This window comes from Eulemur rufifrons, chromosome 15 (genome assembly GCF_041146395.1).
Source record: "Eulemur rufifrons isolate Redbay chromosome 15, OSU_ERuf_1, whole genome shotgun sequence".
NCBI classification, from domain to species: domain Eukaryota; kingdom Metazoa; phylum Chordata; class Mammalia; order Primates; family Lemuridae; genus Eulemur; species Eulemur rufifrons.
This window is the reverse complement of record NC_090997.1, coordinates 75,968,701-75,977,456: the sequence shown is the minus strand read 5'-3', so window position 1 is coordinate 75,977,456 and position 8,756 is coordinate 75,968,701. Positions and strand designations below refer to the sequence as shown.

The following is an 8,756-nucleotide window of genomic DNA, read 5'->3' as shown; positions in this document are numbered from 1 at the left end:
CTTTTCTTTGTTGTTTAACAGCACCAGATACATCAAAATAGCGACCTTTCTTATCTCACATTCCTCATGTATAAGTAAATGTAGAGTCCTGTAATTGACAGTCTGAAATATTCCAGAAATTCAATGCCAGTGCCTCATTAAGCCTCACCTGGACCACTGCAATGACCTTTTAACTTATTTCTCTTTTTTTTTTGTCCGTAAATAAAGTTTTATTGGAGCACATTTTTTTTCTTTATTTCAGCATATTATGGGGGTACAAATGTTTAGGTTACATATATTGCCCTTGCCCCACCCCAGTCAGAGGCTCAAGCGTGTCCATTCCCCAGATGGTGCACCCTACACCCATTAGGTGTGTAAATACCTATCATCTCCACCCCCCTCCCATCTGCCTGACACCTGAGGAATGTTATTACTATATGTGCACTTAGGTGTTGATCAGTTAAAACCAGTTTGATGGTGAGTACATGTGGTGCTTATTTTTCCATTCTTGGGATACTTCACTTAGTAGAATGGGTTCCAGCTCTATCCAGGCTAATGCAAGAGGTGCTATATCACCATTGTTTTTTGTGGCTGAGTAGAACTCCATGGTATACATATACCACATTAATCCACTCATGTATGGAGCAGTTGGGTTGTTTCCACATCTTTGCAATTGTGAATTGTGTTGCTATAAACGTTCTAGTGCAGATGTCTTTTTTATAGAATGTCTTTTATTCTTTTGAGTAGATGCCCAGTAGTGGGATTGTTGGATCAAATGGTACTTCTACTTGTATCTCTTTGAGCTGTCTCTATATTGCTTTCCACAGAGGTTATACTAGTTTGCAGTCCCACCAGCAGTTTATGAGTGTTGCTATCTCTCTGCAACCATGCCAACATTTATTGTTTTGGGACTTTTTGGTAAAGGCCATTCTCACTGGAGATAAGTGATATCTCATTGTGGTTTGTTTGTTTGTTTGGTTTTGGTTTTTATTTTTATTTTTTTTTTTATTTTTTGAGACAGAGTCTGACTCTGTTGCTCAGGTTAGAGTGCCGTGGTGTAGGCCTAGCTGACAGCAACCTCAAACTCCTGGGCACAAGTGCTCCTCCTGCCTCAGCCTCCCGAGTCGCTGGGACTACAGGCATGAGCCACCATGCCCAACTAATTTTTTTATATATATATATTTTTAGCTGTCCATATAATTTCTTTCCATTTTTAATAGAGATGGGGGTCTCACTCTTGCTCAGGCTGGTCTCGAACTCCTGAGCTCAAACAATCTGCCCGCCTCAGCCTCCCAGAGTGCTAGGATTACAGGCATGAGCTACCACGCCCGGCCCTCATTGTGGTTTTGATTTGCATTTTCCTGATGATTAGAGATGTTGAGCATTTTTTCATATGTTTGTTAGCCATTAGCCTATCTTCTTTTGAAAAGTTTCTGTTCATGTCCTTTGTCCACTTTTTGTAGGGTTGATTTTTTTCTTGCTGATTTTCCTGAGTTTTATATAGATTCTAGTTATCAGCCCTTTATCGGATATGTAACATGCGAATATTTTCTCCTATTCTGTAGGTTGTCTGTTCTTGTGATAGTTTCCTTGGCTGCACAGAAGCTTTTTAATTTCATCAGGTCCCATTTATTTATTTTTGTTGTTGCTGTGATTGCCTTTGGGGGCCTTCTTCATAAATTCTTTGCCTAGGCCAATGTCTATAAGAGTTTTTCCTACATTTTCTTCTAGAATTCTTATAGTTTCACGTGTTAGGTTTAAGTCTGTTATTAACTTATTTCTTGATTTTCTTGTCACTAAGACAAAACTGTTTAGCAACTATCATGCCCAAGAAAAAATTCCAGTTCCTTAGCTTGGTATTCATGGTGGACTCTGATTTGACTTCAGTATTTCAATTTATAATACTTGGCACTTGCCAAGCACCTAAAATATGCAATGTAATTGTCAAAACGAGCAAGGTTGGCTTTATAATCCCCACTCTGGAGATGAAGAACTCAAAAAGACTTGCCCAGTACCACACAACTGATTTGTGACAGAGTTTTGATAAAGGTTTATCTAACTCCAGAACCCACCAAGAACTCCTTTTTTAACACTGAAAATTTTCTTGGACTAGATTATTATAGTAGTTGTACCCTTGGTATTTGTTGACTTAGAAAATACATAATAACAAAGTCCTATTGTGAATTCAGTAATGTTTTTAAATGAATTTATGCTGCAGTAATAAAAAGTAGTTATACATTTTTTGAATAGTGGTACATAAACATGCAAGAAATTTTTCATTCCTTTTGTAGTTGGCCGGTAGTTTGGGTGACCACTATAATAGCTTTACATCCTCTCAGCAGCCTAAGGCAGAGTTCAAAATCAATACATTAGACTTTGCCAAATTTAAGCATTCACTATTTCCATGTCTGTACTACACCTTCACATCACACTGTTCCTTCCAAAATATTCTTGTTTCCATCTCATCACATCCAAATTCCACCTTCCAAGCCACTCCTCAAATGCTACCTCCTTCATGAAATTTTCTCTAATTAACCAAACTGGAATAAGCATTTCCTCTTGTGAATTCATATAGCAGTTTTTCATTACTTCTCTTATAGAACATATCACTTTGTATCTTTAGCTATTCATGTTTATATTTTTCCTGCTAGAAATTGTTTCTTGACAATAAGAATGGGTGTCTTTGAATGTCCCATAATGCCAAGTACAGGGCTTTACATGCAGGTAGACATTTAACAATTGTCTAATGAACCAAAGAATGATTAGGAGTTAGGCCACTGCATGAGAGTGTTCAGGTTTCACACTGAATAAGGACACCAGAAATTAGAGTGTGCTAATTCACATCATAGACATATATTAATTTATAGAAAGCAGACAGGCCTGGACATTCAAGTCCTGGAGCAATGGAGAGCTGACTCCTATAAAAACTTACACTGAGGGCAGCCTTTGACAGAGCTGACAGTGGAGATTTGTGGTCCCCACAGGGCTTTCCACAAGGGATTTATCAAAGATGTTCATGAAGACTCCCTCACAGTTGTTTTTGAAAATAATTGGCAACCAGAACGCCAGGTTCCATTTGATGAAGTTAGATGCCCACCACCACCTGATATAAAAAAAGGAATCAGTGAAGGAGTTGAAGCAGATTTATATTCAAGGGCAAATGACCAAGAACCATGTGGATGGTGGTTGGCTAAAGTTTAGATGACGAAAGGAGAATTTTATGTCTGAATATGCTGCTTGTGATGCTACTTACAATGAAACAGTCACATTTGAACAACTTTGGCCTGTCAATCAAAATAAAACTGTCAAATAAATATCTTCTTTAAACACACAGTGGACGATCCTGAGGATTTGAGAGAGGCACGTGCTAGTGAAAATGCTCATAAAAATTTTAAGAAATCATAGGAGCATGCAGAATTTTTTACCGTCCAGACACTACACAGCTATTAATTATATTGTGAAGCAACTGTGAAGAGAGTAAATATTTTGTGACATGCCATATTTGTGAAATATTCATACAAAGTTGATGCTTATGTCCAGAAATGAAGAGGCCACTAAGCATTTATAATGCACAAAACAACTTGCAATAGCTTTTTATGAGGATTTTGTTGTGAGAGAAGATTCAATGGATCTGGCGATAGGAACACATGGTAGTAATATACAGCAAGCTAGGAAGGATCCTGGAGTTACCCCTATTGAGCTAGATGAAAATACTGGAACACTTAGGATTCATAGAGAGAGTGATGATGCTGTAAAGGCTAGAGGTTTCTTGGAATTTGTGGAGGACTTTATTTGGGTTCTTAGGAATCTTGTTGGAAAAGAAATTGGGAAAAATGGCAAAGTTATTCAAGAAATGTGGCTAAATCTGGTGTGATTTGGGTGAGAATTGAAGGAGACAATGAAAATAAACCTCCTAGAGAAGATAGGATGGTTCCATTTGTATTTGTTGGCAGTAAAGAAAACATTGAAAATGTGCAAGTTTTTTTAGAATATCATATTGCTTATCTAAAGGAAGTAGAACAGCTAAGAATGGAACACCTACAGATTGGTATGAGTTTCAGACCTTCTTCCACCAGAGGGCCTGAAAAAGAGACAGGATATGCCACTGATGAAAGTACATGTCTTCTGTACAAGGCTCCAGGTCTTATAGTAAAAGAGGTAAAGGTCGCTTGGGCCCTAATTACACCTCCAGTTATGGTACAAATTCTGAGCTAAACCCTCTGAAACAGATTCTGAGCATAAAGATGAACTGAGTGATTGATCATTGGCAGGAGAAGATGATCAAGACAGCCAACATCACCATGACAGCAGGAGACACCTAGGAGGAAGAGGCAGAATCATTTCAGGGGGTCAAGATCGTGGTGGACCATGTGATGGCAAATCCTCCATCAGTTCTGTGCTTAAAGTTCCAGACAGCAATCCATGCAGCTTACTTGATAACACAGAATCAGATCAGACTGCAGACATTGATGCCAGTCTCATAAATGAAGGACTGACGAAGATGCTGTTCTGATGGATGAAATGACTAAAGCAGCTTCCGTTAATGGAAATGGGCTAGGCAAAAGATGTAGTTGAAGAGCGTGGTCCTTCAGAATATGCAAAAAATGGCCCAATGACTGCTTCTGGCAATGAAATTTATAAGCTACGGCGTACCCCAGGAGAAGAAAAGATTGATACCTTAAAAGAAGAAAACACTCAAGAAATAGCAGTCTTGTATGGTGTTTCATAAGCTGAAGAAGTTCCTAGTTTACAGTTCTTTAACATTACATTTACAATAGTGCTTGTTCAAGCTTGCCAAAGAGAGAATATGGATCGCCAGTCTTTACATCACACTTTCAGTTCCTCCATTGGAATTCAGAAAGGGAAGAGATCCTGAAGAAATCGTATGTTAAACATACTTTGACACCTACTCTGTTATAAAATATATCATCGGATGTGCCTTGAGAATAGTATATGTAACATTTTAAAAAGTTTCTGGCTCTGGAAAAAATTTACATTTAGTGCATATGGCACATACACTCAGGAGACCATTCATCCACATACTGGCACACATGTGCACAAGTTGCATCTGTCCTGAATGCATTCCTAGTGACACTTGAGATTGCTTCTCTCACTTACCTTGCACTTTGAAAGGCTTCCTTCTCATTCCCCAACTTTCAACTTGATATAATTGGCTACTATGTAAGTCAGGGGAGCAACACCAAGTATTTGAAAATTGTATAGAGGATGTGGCCTGTGTGGGAGTAGGCAAAAGAAGAGGCACTCGTGTGCACAGGCAGGGCTGCTGCCAGTGGGGGTTCTGAATAACTCCCCTGGGGAACAGCCATTCAGGTTGTGTGACAATATCAACTTGTGAAATGGAGTGCTGTTTTCTGATTTCACAGGAGTACCATAGGGGCTGCTGCTTCAGAGCAGGCTCTAGGGTCAGACATTTCTACATCGTACCATCTGTGAAAACTTGGGTGAAGTTATTTATCTTTCTGGGCTGAGACACAAAAGTTATTTACCTTCCTGTGCTGAGGCTTTCTGTTTTTTCATCTATAAAATGAGGATGATGGGAATAATAATGATGCTAATGCATGATTGTGTTGCATGTAAAATGATACATCACCTTATTTGAAAATAATTTAGGATATGGATGTAAGTCTCATTACTATTATCAGTAGCAAACACTTAAGAGCCAACTTTGAATACTGCTTTTCCTGTCATTGACTGATCCATTTCTCTGCTCCTCTTTGCAATGAAACTCCTCAAAAACATTGTCTATTTGCTAACCAAACCCTGTCTCCTATTCTCTCTTACACTGTCTCCTATCATGTTTTCATTGCCACCACTCCACCCAAACTACTCTTGTCAAGGTCACCAGTGACCATGTCACTAAATCTAATGATCATTTCTCAGTCCTCATCTTTTCAGCCACAATTGGTCATTCCCTCCCCCTTGATAAACTTTTCTTCTCTTGGTTTCCAGGACACCACACTTTCTTGGCTGTTCCTTCTCAGTCTCCTGTGCTGCTTTCTCTTCTTCCAAACCTCTCTCATTGTTGAAGTTTCTTTCCTCTTCTGCTTGGTCACTCACTCACTCCCTTGGTCATCTCACACAGTCCATGGCTTTAAACACTTGTCATGACTCCAAAATTTAAATCTCTGGTAAAGACTTTACCCCTGAACTTCAGACTTGAATATCCAACTGCCTACTCAACCACCCCATACACATGTCTAACACATGTTATAAATGTATCTGAAACTGAGTTACTATGGGGAGAGTGCTCCTCCCCTCCCCGCCACCAAAACCTGCTACCATCTCAGTTGAGCGAAAATCCATTCTTCCAACTACTCAGGACAAAAACTTTGAAATCATACCTGTTGCTTCTCTTTAACTTCTCATATCCAATTCATCAGGAAATTCTTTCACATACATCCAGGATCTGATGTTATCACTACTGTCACCCTTGACTGAGCCACTATCACCTCTTACATGAATTATTTCAATAACTTGCTAATTAGTCTCCCTGCTTCCAGCCTTACCCTCCAATCCCCTGTTACTGTCTGGTCTCAACACAGCAGCTAAATTGATCCTTTTAAAATGCAAGCCAGATCATGTCACTCCTCTGCTCAATATCCTCCAATGGTTCCCTATCCCATTGAGAGTAAAAGCTAAAGTACTTACCTGTGAGGCCCAACGTGTGCCACCTGCCCAACCCTTTACATCCTGACATCAGCTGCCACCAATATTTCCACTGCTTACCCTGCTCCTGCCACACTGAACTCCTCGTTACTTGTATGGGCCAGGCATGCTTCTACATTTGAGCTTGGACCCTGGCTGTCCCTCTGCTTGGAACACTCTTTCTACCACCAGTTATGTGGATCATTCCTCTTACCTCTTTCAAATCTGTCAAAGGTAAACACAGCTGGGCATTAGTTAAAGTAGCGAATACAGGTTTGTTTTTTTTTTAACTGTTCTTTTATTTTATTTTTTTCTTGCCTCCCTCTCCTCCAAAACTGTTCTTTTTTTATTATTATTTTATTTCAGCATATTATGGGGGTACATAAGTTTAGGTTATGTATATTGCCCTTGCCTACCCGCCCCCCCAGCTCCGAGTCAGAGTTTCAAGCGTGTCCATCCCCCAGACAGTGCGCATCGCACTCATTATGTATGTATACACCCACCGGTTTTATTCAGTAACTACTGACAGTAACAGGTAGAGCTGAGCTCCATTCTGATTTGTGCAGAGGTGATTGGGGGGTTCAAGAAGAGTCGCAGAAGTGAAAAATTACAAAGGGTTGATCAGTGTAAATATGATTAGGCCCTCTGTGTCTGCTAGGTGGCAATTATCAAAATTAGCGTCTGTCCTCCCACAGAGACTGGAAGACAGAGGCCTCATCTCTCCTGATGATTACATTGCAAAGGAATGGCTTTCAGGTCCTTGAGAAAGACTCTTCTGCATTGCAGGAGATACAGATTCACAATTATAAGCCCTTTTTAGTAAATGCTCTAGGAAAAGAAGGCCACTGTTATGGGTTGTTGAAAACAAACAGTAAATTCTCCTGGCAGCAGTGGGCTTTCTAAAGCAGGCATTTGCTGGAGTCACCTTAGGGACATGGCTTTATGCTGCTAGAAGCCATGCTACAGTATGGTGGTCTCAATGTAGAGGTTTGGGCATAGTCATTACATGCCAAGAGTTCTGCAGTTCTCAAGTCTTGTCTGCACTGTTTCTTCCTCAATGAGGTCAACTCTGACTGCTCTTGCAACCTACCCCCTCACTCTCACCCCCAGTACTCCCTTCCCCTTTAACCTTTTCTATTTTTTCCATTGCATGCATTACTTTCTACATATTTAAATTTAAATATTTCATATGATACAGTAATATGTATTATATATATTTAACCACTACATATCAACTTAGTATACTCATTCATTATTGTGTGCTTCAATTCTATTGAATGTGATCTCTTGCCAGGAATTTTTATCTTTTGAGTCTGTTTCGTTTATCAATGTATCCCAAGTGACTTTATGTAGAGTGTGAGATTCAGAGAGTAGTCAAGGACAACTCCAAGTTTCTTAGTCTGAAAACTGGAAGGTTGAAGCTGCTGTTTTCCAAGATGGGGAACTCTGTGGAAAGAGCAGTTTTGGAGGAGCAGGGAAGATCAGGCATTCAGTTCTGGCATGTTAATTTGAGATTCCGTATCACTCTGTTTAGGCTAAGTTTGTTGGAGTAAACAACTCCAAAAATATTCATGCCTTAAAGCAAAAAGGTTTATTTCTTGCTGACATTTGTGTCCATTGCAGGCCAGCTGTGGCTTTGTAGACTTCATCTCATGACCCAGGCTGAAGGAGCAGCCTGCAACTGGAATATTTCTGGTGTCAGGGCAGAGGGAAGAAATAGTATAGTAGAGTCAAGTGATGGCTTTTATGGCTTCTCCAAATGGCTGATGTCACCTGTACTCACATGTCATTGACCAAAGCCAGTTGCACAGCCAACCCTGACATTGTTGGAACAGGATAAATACAATTCTAGCACTGGAAAAGGCAACAAATATTTTGAACAATAATACATTCTACTACAAATGCCTATTTGGTACATCTAAGTGTCCATATCATTAGCAATTGGGCATATGAGCCTGAAGTTCAAGAGAGAAATCCAGGCTGCATTTAGAGTCTTCAGCATATAGTACCATATTTACATTCATGAAATTAGAAGAGATCACCCAGGGAGTAAGTATAAGTAGAAAAAGAGAAAAGTTCCAAGGACGGAACTGGGAGCACTCTAGCATTTT

At 39.7% G+C, this 8,756-nt stretch overlaps 1 pseudogene; it reads left to right on the top strand.

Annotated features, from left to right (window-relative positions):
- Positions 1-3,165: 3,165 nt before the first annotated feature.
- LOC138395518 (RNA-binding protein FXR1-like) lies at positions 3,166-4,708 on the top strand (annotated as a pseudogene).
- The last annotated feature ends 4,048 nt before the right edge of the window (positions 4,709-8,756 follow it).